The sequence below is a fragment of the Carassius auratus genome, chromosome 1 (genome assembly GCF_003368295.1).
Source record: "Carassius auratus strain Wakin chromosome 1, ASM336829v1, whole genome shotgun sequence".
In the NCBI taxonomy this organism is placed as follows: Eukaryota; Metazoa; Chordata; class Actinopteri; order Cypriniformes; family Cyprinidae; genus Carassius; species Carassius auratus.
The window spans coordinates 31,944,292-31,965,586 of record NC_039243.1 but is presented as its reverse complement, the minus strand read 5'-3'; the positions used below and the strand labels follow the sequence as shown (position 1 = coordinate 31,965,586).

The 21,295-nt window shown below is 35.4% G+C and overlaps 1 pseudogene; it reads right to left on the bottom strand.

Moving 5' to 3' along the window:
- LOC113107798 (slit homolog 2 protein-like) overlaps positions 1-21,295 on the bottom strand; it is a 71,607-nt pseudogene that overhangs the window by 9,231 nt on the left and 41,081 nt on the right.

Here is a 21,295-nt window from a genome sequence, read left to right as displayed (position 1 = left end):
ACATATCTCTCACAGTCTGTCTGCATGTGTTTGGGTCCCTGCTTACATTTTTTTTTTTTTACTATCTCATCACAAAAGTGTAAGTATAGGTGCTTAGAAATTATCACATCTCCGTTTTTCAGTTTTGGGGCCAGTAAAACATTTTTTTAAAGAAAAAAGGGTTTACTTATTCCGAAAGCATGCATTAAACTAATCAAAAACTAATCGACTTGATGAGCAACAAAAATCAGTATATTATATTGATTTCTGAAGGATCATGAGACACTGAAAACTGGAGAAATTATGCTGAAAAAAAAACCCTTTTTTTAAGTATATTAAAACAGAAATGGTTATTTTAAATGATAATAATATTTCACAATATTACTTTTTTTACTATATTTTTAGCAAATAAATGCAGCATAACAGACATCTTTCAAAAACATTAAAAAAAAAGATCACACTGACCCCAAACTTTTGAACAGCAATGCATGCATGTGTGAAAAACATTAGATGTACAGTTTGCATTTCACATTGGACTGTGTATTACATAAGTGTTTATTTAAGCATTCAGTGCTATACACATATGTACAACTGCTTACAGAAGGTCATTCAAGTATTTTATCTGTGTATGCATGAGTGAAGACTGATTTATACCCAACACATTAAACTGGTTTGAATTCAAATGTAGTAATAGTGATCCATTTACATTTATGATTTATGAGCATACATTTATCAGTGCATTATCAGGTTCCAAATTCACACACCGTTTGACCCCAAGTTGACTGAATATTGTTTTCACTCTTTGGGAAGTTGTCTTATGAATGACTTACGGCGGGCTCTGCATATTAAACTGGGACAGAAGAAATTATTTTATGCGCCGTGCGTGTCTGGTGTATTACGTTACACTACCTAATCAACATGTAAAGCAGAAGTTCTCAAATGAAACGTTTCTTATTCTCCATCGCTCTTGATTGGCTGATTAAGTGCATGAGTGAGCTCAGAACAGTTTCAGACACTTCAGTCTGATTAAGACAGATTAGACACACTCTGTCCATAAAGTATATTCATTACCGGAGCAACAGGGACACAGACACACATCTAAGCATTTACTTAATGTACTAAATGAAAGCCACATTCAGCATGGCCTGAATACAATAAAGGAGTTCTTGATCAGTCTCATATAGACAACACGTCATTTCGATGATGACGGTGATGAAGGTCTGTCTCACCAGTGAGTGTTCTGTTCTCCGTCTTTCAGATTACAAGTTCCTCCATTCTGACAAGGGTTACTGATGCACGCATGAATTGGTTCCTCGCAGTCTTGGCCCTATATGAACACACAGGTTGCATTACAAATCCACATTCACGCATCACGTACAAATGTTACTCTATGCAAATGAGTAAACATGTAAACTCTCTTCTTTTTTTTCAAAAGTTGCCAGTTGCTGTCAGCATTTTCGATCATTTTCATAAAATTTTTATTTATATCCGAACATGCAATATGTTAGAATAACAGAGCCTCTGCTTTTAAGCACACACACACACACACACACACATACTATTCTAGCTTCATGTATTATATTTTAATCCACACTTGTATTGTTGGTCACACAAGCAACATTTTGAACAAAAGCTGAGAAAACATAATTTTTATCAATTTTTATCTGGATCAAATTCTGAACGATGATCAAAACACAGATGGAATCGGTTGCTTCCTAAAACACATCAGTCATAAAACATTTCCTGGATCCACATTTCATTTAGTAACATTAGGTAGTTTTGATTTACATGCTGTGTGATGATTGATGATCGTGTTATTTTACATTTGCATCTACTTTTTTCTGTTTCTTCTTCACAGTATTTTGATCCAGACATACAGTATTCTATCAGAAGATGTGTAATAGCGCCTCCTACTGTATAACAGTAGGTTTTTTTTTTTATTATTTAGTTTCGGTTTTATAATATTTTTTTATGTATTTGCCATTATACTGCCTGTCATGTGAAAACAAACTTTCCTCAAACAAACCAAACCGATATACCGATCTTATACCGATATATACTGATATAACACAAAAAGGTTGTGCATAGAAAGTTTATTAAATCAGCTACACCACTAATTAGATGTTCTTATTATGCATTTAAGTTTAAATATACCTTAAAACCATATGGACAGGTGCATCTGTAAAAATCGACGGGGTGGTTACTGCAGGTCCCGTCATTCTTGCAGGGGTTGGATAAACATGGGTTACATTTTGCCAAAATGTTTACATCCACCGGACCTATGTAGAATACAGAGGAAACTATAATTACACAACCTGTTATAGGCACAAACAGAAATATAACAAGCACAGACTAACAAACACACATAGGATTGAACAGGTAAGGCATCACAAACCAACACAGGTCAAAGAGGTCACTTTAAACCTGAGGAAAGGTTGGGTGGCAGATACAGGGGGCCGGGGTTTATGAGCTCAGACTTGGCTCTTATTGACTTCCTTACCTGGCACAGGAAAACCACAAGTCCCCAGCACCTCTACAAATGCACCAATCAAACACATTACTTGCAATATTAACATCTGTGCATATAAGCTAGTGTTTGAGTTAGTACTAATGCAGTTACTACTAATCTCTCTTGGCAGGATGAGTGTGTCTAAAGTGCACGAGTGGTTTTACCTGTGCATGTGAATTTTTTAGAGGGTGTAGTCAGCAGCAGTTTGTCCGTCATCTCTCCAGGACCAGTACACCGTGCAATTCCAGGCTCCTTGTAGCCGCTCTTTACCCAATCAGAGAGCCACTGCATGTGACAATCACAGTACAGAGGGTTTGCTCCCAGAGCGCTGAAAGAAACACACACAGAAACATATCACACGTCTTCCACAAAAATGGGGATGATACAGAAACCTAATGCAACAAAAAAAGTTTTGGATTACATTTAATTCTGTGGTGCTGATTATTGCTGTACTATTTATTTTCACATAGCATTTTATTTTAGAACTTCTATCATTAATTATGAAACACTGGTTATGAAACTAAATTATGAAACAAAGATATTTTGCTTTTGCAAGGATGGGAACATTCTAGAAGTTTCTTTAACATTCTGTAATAATAATCGAGTGCTTTCAGGAACATTCCAGTCATAACAGACAAAAATCATCCGGCGTTGACTTCTGAAGTTATGGACGACTTGCTTTTGCTAGCTGTTTGTTAAACTATTGTTGATGGCTCATTATGCACATAGCATGTCATTTTTACAGTATACATGAGTAATAACAGATACGCTTGTATTTGCTATGTAGAGAGAGTCAGAGATGTTCAGATCCAAATGCAGTGCTTTATTTAAGAATGGTCAAAGAGGCAGAATTCAGGAACGGCGTCAGGTATGTCAGGGATATCCATAATCGAAAATGGTAACAAGCAGAGATCAGGCCAGGCAGCAGAGAATCAGAGTCGGTAAACAATCCAAGATTAGAGACGGGAAGACCAAACACAAGGAAACGCTCTGAAATGTCAGACAGGCTAAACAAGACTTCATAGTGAGTGAGATTGTGATTGTGCTGCTTTTATGTGTGTGTAAATGAGGTGCAGGTGTGGCAAGGAAATTGGCTGATGAATGAGGTGCAGGTGTGGCTAGGTGATTGTGATGCAGTGACTCATGGGGAATGTAGTTCGGATGTGGTGCAACAGTATGAGAGATGCTAGTGTCCAAGTAATGATATGGTGATATCTGGTGGTTGATGGGTGGAATGGTCCTGAGTGGAGTGCCCTCTACTGAAGTTCATGGGCACTCCATCTAATGATCGTGACAGTATTAGTGTCAACATATGTTTTTAGATTTCATTAATAGTTAATGATACACAAGAAGTAATGTGTTTTTCATAAGCAGCATGCCAAACTTCATAAAGAAACATTGAAATTAAAATCAAACAAAACTGAAATAAAATGCAGACACCTAATGTGATTTTAATGTGATTTGGATTTAGGAAATAGTATTTTTTATATAATGCTTGACAATTTGATGTGTACTGCAATATACAGATTTGTTCTACTCAGCTGTCAGTCATAATTAAAACTTGTGAAACTGATCCATGGGATTTATAAAAAAAAAAAAAAAGGGTCATCGTGGGAGACTGAGAATTCAAGCAATCTGTGGCTGCAGAACCCAAAGTCCAGACAGAGAAAGTGTTTCAGTGTGTTTGTGTGAGAGTAAGAGAGAACCAAAGTACATCCAGCTGTCAAAACCTATTTGGTGCACTCATAACTGCTTGTGCGTGTGTGTGTGTGTGTGTGTGTGTGTGTGTGTTCATTCTGAGGTTCTTACAGGTGGGAGAGCGAGGACAGATCTTTGAAAGCACCATCTGGGATCACAGCAATATCATTACCATGGAGAGACCTGCAGAGAGAAGAGAGAAATGAAGCCATCCAAGAGAGTCCAAAACACATAAATCAAATTCTAGCAAAGACACACACACACACACACTAACACACACACACACATCAGTGAAGTACTCACAAGAGGCGCAGAGACTTGAGGCCATCGAAAGCTTTAACAGGAATACACCTCAGTCTGTTGTAGCTTAATATTCTGGGGTGAAACAAAACATATTACAATGTTTGCACAGAAGCGTCAGGCCATGCAAACTCAGTAAGTAAAAAAAAATAAGTGCATTTTTTTTCCAAAAATAAATTACTGAAACAAAGAAAACAAGGTCAATAAACTTAAATAGGTAAGTTAGATCAAAATGGTCTAAAACTGGCGGCAAAAAATTACTTCATACACATACTGAAAAACACATACTGCACAAAATATAAAACTGTTAAAATTCACACAAGCACAATGCACAGCTACAGACATAGACATAGATCATGTGGACACTCACAGGGTGAGCAGCTCAGACATGTTACTGAAGCTGTGGTTGGACAATGTGCTGATCTGGTTATTACTCAAATCACTGCAAGAAAACACACACACACACACACACACACACACAGGCAGAGTGTTATGAGCCTCAAGAAAATCAAACACTTAAAGCCAACATTTAGGTTAAACTGCAATAACAAAATATTGCACAGCATTAAAAAGCACAAGATTCTTTATATTTAGGATTATTTAATCTTGTTAAATAAACAAACACTGCATTGACTTAAATTCAAATCAAATTAACAAAGATTGCAAGGAATTACTTATTACACTTTCCATTACATGGTTTAATGCATGGCATAAGACAATGCACACGTGAACGTCCACATTAAAGACACTCAAATGGCTGAACTTATCAATACAGTGACCTTAACAGCAAACACCAAGCATGTAAAATAGTTACGCATTAGGCATGAAGTCAAAATGCAAAATACATAAAGAATCATTTAACAGCATACCACATATTTTGTCTTCAATACAATACAGATACTTTTAATGGCCAGTATCGTCGATATCGATACCGATACAATACTTCTAAACTACAAATACTATATTTAAACTATGTTCACTTTACCATGGTTCATTGTCATAAGGGACTGCCAGTTACAGGCTGTTACATGCATAAAATGCAACCTTTTTATTCGGAGAGTGTATGATTTATATTAAAAATACAGAATGTAGAGCAATATGAACTTTTAACGTTCAAATTTTAATAAATATACTGCACAAACTAGGGTACAATTTCAATAAGTTAATTGTGAAATAACTTTACATTTTTCTGCATTGTTCTGGGCTGCCTTTTCCAAAAACATAAATGCTCTCTTATTATAGGCTACTCTTGGGAAACGCAGCTGTATTTAAATGCACTGTCAGAAGTGAGTGTACGCTCTCTGTAATTGATTGATTCTGCCTTGCAACATTTGCGTGTGTTCAGATGAGCAGGACAATCCCTTCAACACAATTATTTGCTAACATAGGTTATTCGTCCAATTTAAGGCATATTGTAGGCATTTTTTGTTTGTTTAATAAACAAAATCACTGGTAAAAAAAAATACCTTAGTATCGATATTTTTTATTTGAGTATTGATACTTTCGATACTTGCATCAGTATCAATATATCGCTATACTATTCAATTGATGGATTTGCATTTTGCATGTACTGTATAACGATTATTGTTAATTAGTGCTTTATACATTTGGTACACTCGGTGGACTTCTGTACTCATAGTGCGGGAAATAAGAGGAAAAGCCAAAATAAATACAGCTTCAAACTTTTTTGGGAATATCTGGATGAGAAAATGGATCAAACATCATAATTACAGGTCTGCTATGATTGGCTGGTTTTAAAGGGACAGGGCCCTGATTGGCTGACTCAAGAGAGGGCTGTACTTACATGAGGGTGAGGTGTTTATAATTCGATAGCTCCAGAGGGACTTGCGTGAACTGGTTGCCATCGAGATAGCTATCAGAAAAAGACGAACAAGTTATTACTCAAACACAGAGGAAATAGCACATTAGCAACAGTGTAATGGGAGAAGCTTCAAAGACGTATATATAACAGCCGTGTATTGTTTCAGACGTCAAGTATGTTGTGCGAGACGTGTGCCTGGATCCGATAAGGGGATTTTTGAAAATGAAACTGCTGTGAGGTTTGTGGCCATAGTGTGTTTGTGCACACTCACAGTTCTGTAACTTCTTTAGGAATGCCTTTGGGTAAAAGGTTTAGTCCTTTATTACTGCAGCGAACCACCGTATCCAAACATGAGCATTCGGCAGGACAGCGAGCCAGGGGCGAACAGCTATTCTCATCATTACCTGCATGCACACACACACACACACAGAAAATTAATCAGCATGCTAATGTTCTCATTTATCACAAGTCGAGAATGAAAGCTGAGATGATGTGAAGATATAGAGGGGTGACTGTTTTGTAAGCTTGCCTGGAAAGATGCTCAAGCTAGCATTGCAGATCTTATCAGAGAGCTAGAAACAAGATCTTCTAACATACATGCACCCCTACACACACTCATAGCCGTACCGTCTTCGCAGGCAAAGTCTTGAATGGCTACATCTTGAATAGGGATCTCCTTAAGAAAGTATGGGCTCTGACAGCGAGGGTTGCCTGTAACGATTCGTTTCTTTCGGAGCCATTCCCCCAGCCATGCTAGATGACAGTTACAGTTAAACGGATTGGCCAGCAAGTTCCTGCAGGATGGCAAAAAGGAAAAATTATGTAGTGAAGGTTAAAGGAGTCATGAATTGGGAAATCAAATTTGGTCATTGTGCTATAAAACATCCTGTAAGTTTCAGAATTCAAAACCTTCTCGTTTATTATAAAACGGATATATAGAGTTCCAGATCACCTCAGTTAAGTCCTTAATTTTACAGTGGATACATGTTTAAATGACATAATTCAATCCATTTTTAGAGAGATTAAATTAAAATCAATCATTTTAAATTAACAAAAATTAAAATAAATAATCTACTACAGCCGTAAACATGCAAATGTGTTTCTTAATTATTAACTTAATTATGTTTAACTTAAAGTTAACAGAAGGATATAAAAAGGTACATTTAAAAGATGAAAGGAAGAATTATAGAGAATCAAAATATTATGAATAATTCATTGCTACTGGGGAAATACGATGTAATCATGCAATCAATGAAAAAAGTAAATGTAGTCTGATTACAAGTATTTTAACATGTAATATAATTACAATAATTTAATTTATGGAATCTGATTATGTAAACCAGATTACATGTAATCAGTTACTCCCAGCACTGAATATAATTATGAAATGAACGGGCCATTTAGATGATGATGTTCCCTAAGAAGATAGACACCGATTTAGGCCGCTAACTCAGTTTTGGAACAGTGCTGAAACAAAACAGAACACTTTGTTGGTACTCACAGTGTTGAGAGGGAATGCAGTGTGTCAAAGGCTCCCGGGGACATGGAGGTGATCAGGTTATCATAGAGGGATAGCAGCCTCACAGAACTCAGACCAGTAAAACTACTGTTATTGACACAGCTTATCTTGTTACTCCTCAACATCCTGCACATGACAAACACACACATACAATCGTTTAAAACAGCCAGAAGCTTCCAATGAGAAAACACACCACACCAGAAAATAGAATCACACCTAGATGCTATATTTTTTTGGACAGTGCATGCACTACCCTGAAGTTTACTCGAGTCATTCAGTGGGGTGTGTGAGCGTGTGATACTCACAGTGTGCGGAGCCCACCGAGGCCTTTCAGCATGCTGTAGTGGACGCTCTCCAAGCGATTGCTTGTCAGTATGAGCTCGTTCACTCCACCGGCCCCCTCAAATGTGCCCTCCTCAATATCTGTGATCTTATTGTTACTGAAGTTACTGCGAAACAAAGCAAGTTGCCAAATAAATTTAAGTGTTGGTCATCTAAACTGTGTAATTACATATAACAAAGACACAGAAAGAGACTTACATTTTGCGCAGCTGAGGAAGCTTCTTAAAGATCCCTGTAGCCTCCAGCACTGTAAATTCATTATTGTTCAAGCGACTGCATGAAAAAAATAAATAAAAATAAAATCACAAAAAAGATTGTTACTTTCTGGCAAACCACCAAAATAAAAGCTTGCTGATTTTAGGTTTGAAATTACGACGGCGTTCTAGTGCCACGTTGAAAAAAAAATCGAAGATTATGATATTAAAGTCGTAATATTTTGAGAATAAAGTTTAAATATTACAAGAATAAAGTCGAAATACTTCAAGAATAAAGTCGAAATATTACGAGAATAAAGTCTAAATACTTCGAGAATAAAGTCGAAATATTATGAGAATAAAGTTGAAATATTACGAGAAAAAAGTCTAAATATTATGAGAATAGAGTCGAAATCTTTCGAGAAAAAAGTTGAAATATTATGAGAAAAAAGTAAAAATATTACGAGAATAAAGTCTAAATACTTCGAGAATAAAGTCGAAATCTTTTGAGAATAAAGTTGAAATATTACGAGAATAAAGTTGAAATATTATGAGAAAAAAGTCGAAATATTATGAGAATAGAGTCGAAATCTTTCGAGAAAAAAGTTGAAATATTATGAGAATAGAGTCGAAATACTTCGAGAATAAAGTAAAAATATTACGAGAATAGAGTCAAAATCTTTCGAGAATAAAGTTGAAATATTACGAGAATAAAGTCAAAATACTTTGAGAATGAAGTCGAAATCTTTCGAGAATAAAGTTGAAATATTACGAGAATAAAGTCGAAATCTTTCGAGAATAAAGTTGAAATATTATGAGAATAAAGTTGAAATATTATGAGAATAAAGTCGAAATATTATGAGAATAGAGTCAAAATCTTTTGAGAATAAAGTTGAAATATTACGAGAATAAAGTTGAAATACTTTGAGAATAAAGTTGAAATATTACGAGAATAAAGTTGAAATACTTTGAGAATAAAGTTGAAATATTACGAGAATAAAGTCGAAATACTTTGAGAATAAAGTTGAAATATTACGAGAATAAAGTCGAAATATTACGAGAATAAAGTCGTATGAAATATATGAAATCATAAAAAACTGAATAAATGAAAATGTAAATATTAGCATTGTATTTTTAAGTGCGCTATTAAATAATTGTACCTTTTATTTAAATTACATTTATTTTATTTAAAATAAAAACAAAATAAATAAAGTGCAATAATACCGTTATTACTATTATTTTTATGTAATTATATTTAATAGGTCACACTATGTGCAGTGCGAGCACCAAACCCAATCTCCTTAAACTCCCATTAGAACCAGTCTTAAAAACGTATGTGCATCCCTGTTTATAAGTAATAATGTATAGCAAGGTTGTGCACCATTCACAATTTAACACAAAACCTATTTTAATGTAATTGTACTATTTCTTGATTAACAAACGTTTGAAGTGGATGACTGGATGCAAATATATAGGGATAGTTCACAAAACATTCTGTCATCAATTATTCACCATGACGTTCTAAATCCATCAGAACCATAAGAATTCATCTTTTTTTTTTTTTTTTTATACATCGTAAAAGTTATCCATATGAATTGAGTGGTTTAATCCATCTTCTGAAGAGCCATAACTGCTTTTTATGAAAAAAAAAGGAATCTGCACACACAAAAAATTCAAAGGACCACTGAAAATTCTTGACTGTAGATTCATATTGAAAGTGAAAAAACATCAAAGTGTATGAACATAAATGTGCCTGTGCACAAAAGAAAAGAAAAGGCAAACGTTTCAGTTTCAGAGCTTTCAATGATCCTTGAACTTTGGATTTTCTTTTATTATTTTTTTTGGTGTGTTAGTTTTTTTATGCTTTATATGAAGTTCAGATTTAATTTAGGATTTTATTCACATTTAAAAATTGACTAACACTCATACATACAAAACATTAAATATGGTAAGATAAGACATGTTTGATGCACGAGAGCAAATCCCATTGATTATTGAGGAAGCTCAACTGGATTAGTTATTTTTGTATCTCTTTGTGAAACATCAAAGTTTTGTTGGAATGGATTGGGGAAGGATGAGTTTAATTAAAAATATCTTCATTTCTGTTTCAAGCATGGATGAAGATGGGTTCGGAACGAGTAAACAATGTTCGGTGAGTGATTTTCACTTTCAGTGGAACCTTAAAAGACAGAGAGAGAGCGAGAGACACTCACAGTTCTGCTGTATATTGAGGAATGTGGTCCGGGATCTTTGTGAGCTTTTGTCCAGAGCAGTCCACTGTGGTTCCTTCACAGCGACACTTCTCTGGGCAGGCCAGGTCCGCGAAGCAATCCCCACCTAGTTTCGACCGGTAGTCTTCCACACCTAGACACACACACACACACACACACCATTACACACAACACAATCACAAAAAGAGAGCGTGTGAGAGAAATAGAGAAGGAGAAGAGTAGGCTTGAAGGAGGAAAGGTAGAGTGGTAAAAGTAGAGGATCTCTGGGAGGGAGGAGGTTAAAGGTTAAAGGTTAATTGTGCAAGATCAGAGGAAACTCAGTTTTCACCATGGCAACATGCTATCGGGTTTATCATTTTTAACAACACATACAACACACACAAACAAAGACAAACACATTTACACACACACACAACCAAGGTTGTTTCTTGTTGCTTGCCATGCTGTAGATGCTGCAAGACCTTCCATGGTGCTTGACAGAACCATGTTTTAGTCCGAGTCTGCAACCACATGGTTAGATCAAGCACAAAGGAAAACCCCGCTGAATTTCCTCCACAACACACACAGAGAGAAAGAGAAACAGGGATAAAGAATGAGATTCTACTTTGTTTAGCTGGGATAAACTAGTGGGAGTAATAGAGAGAGAGGAGATATGTGGGGGAAAACGGGAAGAGTGTAGCAGGAATATTGCAACTGTTGAACATTAAACACACGGTACAGTAACTTCAGTAACCTCTGAGCACAATTTACATATATTCAGGGTCCTGGCCTGTGATTGGTTGGGGTTGAGGAGGGGGAGGGGCTTGTAGGGTGACGTATTATCAGTCATGTGTCAGTTACTTACACTTATTGATATGATGAATTCCTGAGTGTGTGTGCGAGAAATGAAGAGAGAATATGTAATATATACATTCAAACAGTAAAATTCTGGAAAACCTGTGTTTCAGATCCATGCCACTGTGTGCTAATTGTGAGCATGCACACAGCAAGAGTGAAACTGATCAGGTGACCATCTGACAGCAAATGAACACTAGACTGAAGAGCCGTTGTGTGTTGTCTCATCTAAAAACTTCATGCATAACCATCATACTGCATTAGTAGTTTGGTTTAAACACAAGCCATGTTCTTATAGTCTTATAGTGTTCATGTTGTTTTATATCTCATTTTTAGGAAATGCATGCATTTCATTACTGTAAAAACATTATTTAATGTCTAAATTTATAAAGATAATGTACTTTTTAATGAGGCATATTCTTTATTAAGATATCAGGATATCTGTTTTACCCTGACATTTACATTTTCAAAACATCAATTCAGATTTAAATGTAAACAATAATATTTTAATAATATTGTTTCTTCCATTTCTAATGTGTTTTTAAATAAATGATTATAGATTCTGACACAAAACAGCACTATTATACGTATCTCTTCTATACAAATACATAAAATAAATCTCAAAGCAACACACTTTTGCACTTCAGGTAGTCTGTTTCTCTAGCATTCAGGAACCTTAATTGTGCACAAAAGTTTTTTTTTATCTGCATGATAATGTGCATTAAATTTACATGCATTAGTCCAAAGTTTTTTTGTTTTTTTTTTTGCAGTGCACACAGACCAAATGTTTAGTAGCTGAACATACCTGGTATAAAATACTGTTCTTTAGCTAAACAAAGAGAGATACACAGAGAACTGAGAGGAAAGCTGTGTGTGTGTAGATCAATAAATGAATATGAATATTGATCAGATAATCCTGCTCATTTATAACCCCACAGCAATCAATACTCAACTGACAAACACTAAACTAATAACACACACACACACACACTCACTCACATTTCCGTTCTGATTTATAATCTGTTTACAGGAGAAGGTCGGGTCCAGACAGGAAGAGAAGGGTCAAACAACCCAACGTCTGTAAGCAAGTCTGGCAAATTACCAAAAATGACTACCCATGTTCATGCGTGTGTGTACCTGAACAGCGGAACTTTTTGTTCTTGATCTGGCCGATGCGTTTGTTAGCAAGCCGGCGGGGACTGGTGCATCGAGCTCCGCTGGTCTCAATCGGGTTGTCTTGCAGGTAGTCCGCCAACCACTTCAAATGGCAGTCACACATGAAGGGGTTCTGGGCCAAATGACTGATAAATATAAAATATTTAAGGATATTGTTAATGACGGTTATAGTTAAGGTGTGAATTTTCTTGAAAAACCATATAGAGTACACTCAAAGGTTTCTCCCAGCCTGAAATATGACTGAATGGAATTACTTCATCATAAAGAGATGATACGTATCAGCAACCAAACAAATTAATTTATACATCAAATTTGCACTTTTGTTTTTTTCCTAAATTAGAGCTTTCAAAAAAAAATGCAATTATCAAGATTAATCTCTTGATTTCCAACCAGTCTTTAGAAATCAACAACATCAAAAATCAGTGTATACTGTATATATATATATATATATACAGTACAGACCAAAAGTTTGGAAACATTACTATTTTTAGTGTTTTTGAAAGAAGTTTCTTCTGCTCATCAAGCCTGCATTTATTTGATCAAAAATACAGAAAAAGCTGTAATATTGTGAAATATTATTACAACTTAAAATAATAGTTTTCTATTTGAATATACTTAAAACAAATAATTTATTCCTGTGATGCAAAGCTGAGTTTTCAGCATCATTCCTCCAGCCTTCAGTGTCACATGTAACATCAGTCGATCACATGATCATTTAGAAATCATTCTAATATTCTGATTTATTATGAGTGTTGGAAACACTTCTGCTGTCTAATATATTTGGTGAAGAAAAGGTTAAAAAGAACTGCATTTATTCAAAATAAAATAAAAATTCTAATAATATATTTTCTTTACTATCACTTTTTATCAATTTAACACATCCTTGCTGAATAAAAGTATTGATTTTATTTAAAAATAAGAAAGAAAAGAAAAAATTACTGACCCCAAACTACTGACCAGTAGTGTATATTGTTATTACTAAATATTTATTTTTTAAAAACATAGCTTCTTTTTTTCATTCATCAAAGTATCCTAAAAAGTATCACATGTTCTGAAAAAATATTAAGCAGCAGAACTGTTTCCAACTTTGATAATGAAGCATCATATTATAATAATTTCTAAAGGATCATGTGATAATGATCCAAAAAATTCAGCTTCGCATCACAGAAATAAATGATAATTTAAAGTATAATACATTTAAAAACAATTATTTTAAATTGTAATAAACTTCTTTCAAAAACATTAAAAATAGTAATGTTTCCAAACTTTTGGTCTGTACTGTATATATATTCTTTTTTTGTTACTGACTTATCTAAAAGTAAGAAACCCTCAGAAGATAGTCAAAAACAATGTGTGTATATGCAATCCAATTTAAAATACTTAAACTATTAATAAAAGTGTCAAATAATTCTAGAAAAAGTATTATCCAAATTGCATCAGTTAAGACTTACTACACTGATTGCAACAAAAGCAGCAGATGGGAGGAATGAAAATGTTATAATATATTCTTTTGTTGTTGTTTTCTTCAGTCTTAGCTACAGCCGTGTCATTCATTTTTATTAATTTTGCAACAAATGTTACTCACAGTGTTTGGATGGCTCTGAGAGAAGAGAAGCTTCCCTTGGCGATGGTCTGGAGTTTGTTGTCATAAAGTGACAGAAGATTCAGATTCTGCAGGTCTTGGAATGAATCTACACGCAAACAATTGATCTTGTTCGCATTAAGCAACCTGTTGGGATAAACATTTGCATTTGACATTTTACGCACAGGAAAATCTATACACGTGTTGTGAACTTAGATATTACAAATGCCATACGCAAATAGATTAACATTTCTAGACAAACATATGAGCGCTTTGTGAATAAACAGAGGCTTTATGTTTCGTGTAAACAGGATTTATATGTTCTGCATCTCCTGCAAAGCAATTAAAACGGTGTGTGCATGCTTTTAAGTTATTGGCACCAAACTTTTATATTTGCGAGCATAAACAACTGTGAGTTTCACATGTTAGTCTGAGCTCGTGTGTGTTTGTAATCTAATGTTGTAGCACCAATCACTTATGGTCTTGTTAAAACCCTATAAATACTTGGATTAACAAGCATTTCCTAAATATACTCTTCAAACCCACATGCACTGACACACTCACACACACACACACACACAGCAGAAGTCCTGCAGTCCTGACTTACTAAGAAATACTGTTAAAGCTTTAAAATTTAACAGCATATCCATTTTTGCTGCGGTGTTTAAGGAAATACTGAGAATCATTGGTGTTGATATCAAAAATGTTGGTATCTTGACATCTGCGATAACGATGTTTCCCCTCACACAAGCCATTATTAGATTTTAATTAAGTCATTATTTAGTATGTTTTATTAAGCCATTTATCCAATGGCTGGCTCTCAGCCTTGGCAAAACCCGCCTCGCCCGCACACACACACACACACACACACACACACACACACACACACAGAAATAAACGCCCTTCCTTCACGGCATTTTAAAGCATAAATACACAGCATGTGCATTACTCACAGTAGCTGCAATGAGAATAGTCCATCAAAAAGGCCTTTGGGAAGTTCACTGATTTTATTCCCGTATAAAACCCTGAAAGGCAGGAACACAAGGGAACATTAAATAAAAGCAAAGATGAAAGATGTTCATAACCCACCCACGCACATAACCATTCATCAGAAACGGTTCATCAAACAGAGCACAAGATGCACCACCCGGCCAATCACATTTAAACACGAATTAAATAATCATACGGACCAAGATCCATGAAGTAAAATCACAAAATAACTTTTTATTATGAATACGATACATCAATCTTATCTCATGTATTAATGGTCTATAATCATACGCAAATGCTACAGTTGTGGTAAAAATGAATATTAGGAAATTCAAGACTAATCCAAAAGAGCAATGCATGGCTAAACATTTCTTGTCATTTTTATTTTAGATTGAATAATGAGATTATGGCTTTGGCTTTACGCTGAGATCCTACACATGTGCAGCCCACACAGAAAGCTGTGCCTTTGTATGTTTATTCCATAAATATTTGGACTAATTTGATCGCTCTTTCAGCAACTAATCAGTGTGTAGCAGTGTGTGTGTTCTGTCCGAGCGTGCATGTGAAGTATTTCATTACTGTGATGTCATATCAGGACTCGCATGTGTGTGTTCGCATTGGATCACTCTCCTGGCTTGAAGATGTATTTTTTCAGCAGGAGAGATTTGAAATGGCTGGCTGGTGTTCTTAAGAGGCTTGTCCGAAGGGAACGAGCGAGCGAGAGAGAGGGAGAGAGAGAGAGAGAGAGAGAGAGAGTTCTGGCTCACTGGACCCCGGTCAGTAATGTAAACCAAAGAAAACACACAGACCAAGCAAGTAGGACATATACATCCTATCCCCCTTAAACACACAGTGTGTTTCATATTCTAAGGCTTTAGCCATATACAATAAAAACATGTTTTCGTCTTTAGTCTAGGAATTCCCAAGCTTACTTGTTTTTTTTAAATTGGTCACACTTTAATTTAAGAACCAATTTTCACTATTAACTACAGTATGACGTGTGCCTTAATAAACTCCTAATTTACTGCTTATCATAGTAAGTTTGGGGTTGGATTAAGGGATCTAAAATATGCTCATGCAGAATAAGATATTGATATGTGCTTTATAAGAACTATAACTATACTAGAATTATATACAGAGCTCCGCACATGGCATGCAGGAAAAAAACTGTAGGCTAAATCGTGTGCATGATTTACTAATTCATTCCCTTGATTTGCTAAACTGTGCACGAGATTTATAAATCGAGAGAACGAATTAGTAAATTATGCATATGACTTAGCAAATCAGGGGAAATAAATAGTAATCCTGTGCATGTTTTAGTACATCGAGGGAACGAATTAGTAAATTGTGCACACAATTAATTTATTTTTTCTTGCATGTCAAGTACAGGGCTCCGTAGATATCCATCCTGATAAGCAACTGTAACTAGTGAGAATTAGTCCCTAAACTAAAGTGTTACCAACAAATCCTATAAAATCAGTACTTCTACAACTTAAAGAAGGCATCTTTAAAACTCTTCGTATTTTGAAATGACAAGTGTCCCGTATGTTTGACTCCGACTCTACAGGGGTTTATCCGTTCTGTTCTCTAAAAGCTTGAATGAGTCAGATCATCAATAATTGAAGAATGGAAGCTTAATATAACTCTTGCGTTCTCTTCTCACACACACACACACACAGAGAGAGAGAGACATACATAGATACTCACAGTGAATTCAAAGATCGGAGACCTTGAAAGGAGTCTGAAGCCAATTCAGTTATTTGATTATTACTCAAATCTCTGCGAAAAATAAAAGAAGAAATGTAGAGAAAGTGAGGGATAAGTGTGTAGTTATGTATGTATGTGTGCTCACACGGACACACACTCACATTCTCCGCAGGCGTTTGTAAGGTGCGAAAGCTCCTGGTGGAATAACCTTGATGGAGTTCTGCTCCAGTCGGCTGTGAACAGAGAGAATAAACCAGATCAACACAAGCAGGGAACATGACGGAGGGAATAATCCAAGTGAATGATGGCCAGCTACTGAGAAGCTATTGGAAAATAGGATTTTATTTTTATTTTTTGCACTACAGAAATTAAAAGGGGGCAGATCAATGTGAGATTAATGTCAATATCTCTGAGATGCATTTATTCACAGATGTGTGTGTGTTTGCTGTATTTCAGTTTGAGGTAGTGTCCAAGTCTGGAGGAGTGTGTGCTTGTGTGATTAGATCAGACTAAAAACTAAATCCAACATCTGTGTTTCATGAAAAAATATAATTATAAACACATTGACGTTTTAACATCGCCTTAAAAGCACACTCAGTGTTTTCTTGCTAAGCTCTTTAGGAAGAGAACAGTATTTATTGCAAGACTGTAATTATATTTGTGTTAGATGAAGTCGTCTCATCGTAATGCCTCCGTCACACTTGATCTCAATAACCTCCCTCTCATCAAACACTTTCACTTGAGGAATAACTGAATGTCTTTGGAAGTGTATTACACACTATGAACAAAAATAAAGAGATCATCATGATTTCTTCCTCATTATCATCACTTTAGGTGCATTATAGTTCACAGTTACGATGTTGTTACTCATAATTCTGACTTTAAATCTCACGGATGCAACTTTATTTCTCACTCTTTCTTTATATCTAAAAATGCAACCCAGGATCATGGAAAACAGATACTTTTAGTGATGTTTCTGCAACATATTATTATAATATTCTGTGATATTACAGTACATACCTTTATGGAAGGTAAGTGAAATAAAAGATAGAGGCATGTTTTTCTAAAACACCTAGCTGTAGTCAAAATGTCATAATAGCAAATGTACATCTTGCAGCTACTTTGTTCCTTATTTCAAACTTATTACAAACACACATGCACACACATATCCAAATAAAACCCTGAAATCAAAGAATTTTAAATTGTAAACATTGTACATTTGAACTAATTAATTTTTATTAAATGTGGAATTCGAAAAGTTGAGTTGTGTAATCCAAAGGTCACTGGTTTAAGGATGTGTGTTTACGGTGTGTGTGTGTGTGTGTGTGTGTGTGTGTGTGTGTCTGTGTGTGCACTTGTATGGGTTACATACAGAGCTTAAATTCCGACTGAGTATGGGACACCAAACTTGGCTACACATCATTTTCACTTTCACTTTTTTACAAGAATGCAATAAAAGACAATTTAACATCAGCTGTAGATTTCCAACCTGCCAAGTCAAGAAATAAGAATCATAAATATATGATTAATTCAGTATTCCAGCATTCGGCATTTACCAATGCTTATTTAAAACGTCTCGCCTTCTCGCTGTCTCTCTCAAGATATCAGTTCTTCTCTTTGACAGCAAATATGTCATAAATCAGATAAGCTCTCTAAAGTTGACAGGGCATGGAAATCAGGCTCCCACATAGGTGGACGAACACACACACACACACATACACACACACACACACATTTCATTCAACCGGAGCCAAATGAGATAATCCGACTCATCTGCCAAGGCCCTGCATGCAGCTTTCAGAGGAAGAAAAACGATGGGATGACAGACAGAGCAAGACGGGATGAGAAATGATAGACAATGACCCTGACCGTGAGAGGCACAACAGTTTAAAAAAGATGTGTGTCTCAATCCAGGCCCTGTTGGCAGAGCGTTGGTCCTCAGAAGAGATGCCATTGATAAAATAAATCCATTTCCACACTGAATTAATGCGCATGACTTCAGCATGGCCTCCATAGTTAAAATATTTGATACAGATACAACTCTCACTTTGTGTGTGTGTGTGTGCGTGTGTGTGCATGTGTGTGCGTGTGTGTGTGTGTGTCAGCTCCTCACTCACATCTCAGTGATGGTTTCCGGCAGGCTGGTGGGTATTTCAGTCAGTCCTTTCCCTCGGCAGTCCACTACATTATTACTGCAGGTGCACAGCTCAGGACACTGCAGCACACTACAGGACGAGTGTGACTGGGGTCCTAAAACACACACACACACAGATGACAGGGATACAAAGGAAGCTGAGTCTAAAGGTTGCATTAAATTAAAAAAAATTCTCAAGCTAAAAAGTTATGGACTGCATATTGCAACTAAATGCATTTTGAAGTGAAGAAAGTTTTTTGCCCACGCATAAATAACTTGCCTTCACTGAAGTCTTGAAAGCATGAGCAAATAAAGAGAGAAAAGCCAAAAATGGAGAGAATAAGAAAGCTTTGACAAAACCGCAAATTCATTTATTTATTCTCTTTATTCTCACAAGCTCTTATCTCCTTTAAACAAGCCACACAAATGAAACGCACACAAACTTACCTGTACACACAAACTCTTTCTTCTGAACCTCAGCAATGTTGTGGCCCCTCAGGGAGGGCGGAGCCATACACTGTGTGTAGAGGCCAAGGCGGGGCCTCTGTCTCAGCCAATCAGAGAGCCAGGCCACATGACAATCACACAGCAGATTATTCGAGTGCAGACGACTAGAGAAAGAAAGAGTCATTTGAAGGTCTGATGGCAGTCGAAGCTGATATGTCGATTAATCCTGTGTCCATGTGTGTGAGAGAGTATCTTCGACTTTGTGTCAGACAATTTCATGTTCATTAATTACGGTCTTTTACTTGCAGACAACATGCAAACACATACACAGTGATTTCTCTGTTGAGAAATCTCTGCACATTTAGGAGTCATTAATTATTGATAAAATTAAACTTTAACCATATTTAGTTGCAGTGCTGGGTAGATTACAAATTACATGACGAAAATTTTAGTTTTTTTAAATAATCTGGATCTTAATCTAATCATTTTTTTCCTTTGGAAATAAATTGGTAACTATGATGACAGTTTTATTTTAGTATTATTTATATACTTATAATTTCTATTAATATTTTGAACTACCTTTTATTTGTATATATTTTTTTTTATATATTTTAATTTTTTTAAGTTATTCATTATGTGCTTCTGTCATTTATAAACTATTTTATTATTGTGTTTCCTTTATTTACCTTAAAAATATTTTTAAATTTTTAAATTTAACATTCATAGAACTTCATCTTATTTAAATTAGTTGCCACATTATTCCTTATTTTCATAACATTTTTTTTTACAAAAACAAATATTTTATTTTATAATTTTTTACACACACAAAAAAAGTTTTTAGTTACCACACTACAGGACAATTTACTAGCTATCTCTCATTTGATAGAGAAAAACTAGCCACGTATGTTTCATGGTTCAAATCTTGGCATTCACTGGCTTTCTTTCCATCATCTATTGCTGACGTTGAGCTAACAAGGTCCAGAATGCTGATATAGCAATTAGCTACTTTAGCTCATCATTTAAATGGGTGTAAATCATGGTTGCACACAAAAGACTCCAATCTACAAAATGCATGCTAATGAAACATACATATTAATGTGGTTATTAAACGCTATTACCCCATAATCACACTTATTAAGGGCCAGCATGATAAGTGCTTGATAACATGCTGACGACAGTCTGGAGACTGGTTTGACGAAATTTGAGTGTGTGTGTGTGAGTGTGTGTGTGTGTGTGTGTCAGATACTCACAATGTCCTAAGCTTGGGCATGTGATTAAAACTGGCCACTGACAAACGAGATATATTGTTGTTGTTCAGTGTGCTGTGAAACAAAGACAGAGAAAGATAATCATCTCACAGACCTATTTAATGAACAGACATATATAATAATAAGTGATATGTCACCAGATGAAGCTGCATGCCCTAGGTTTCTATTTACTTTCATTGTTAATCTTAGACATAATGCTAAATAACTCATTTTGTGTTATGCATGAAAAAAAAAAGTGCTTTGGAATAGTTTGAAAGTGAGTGAATTAACCTTTTGATGTTTTCCTATAACAATATTCCATGCACAATCTTATATAGATGATTTGACCTTTTTTATTTTTGCATTATATCAAAATGCCTTCATGCATGTCACGTCTGTCACAAAGCATCATATAAATAACCTGACACAATCCCATTTCTCTGTCTTGATTCCATTCTCTCTAACAGGATTATTCCACTGATCCCGGTATAAAAACAGATATGCATTTGACACGTATCATTCAAGACTCAGCAGACCACAGCATGTCGTCTACATACAGAGAAATCCATACCAACTTAACATGA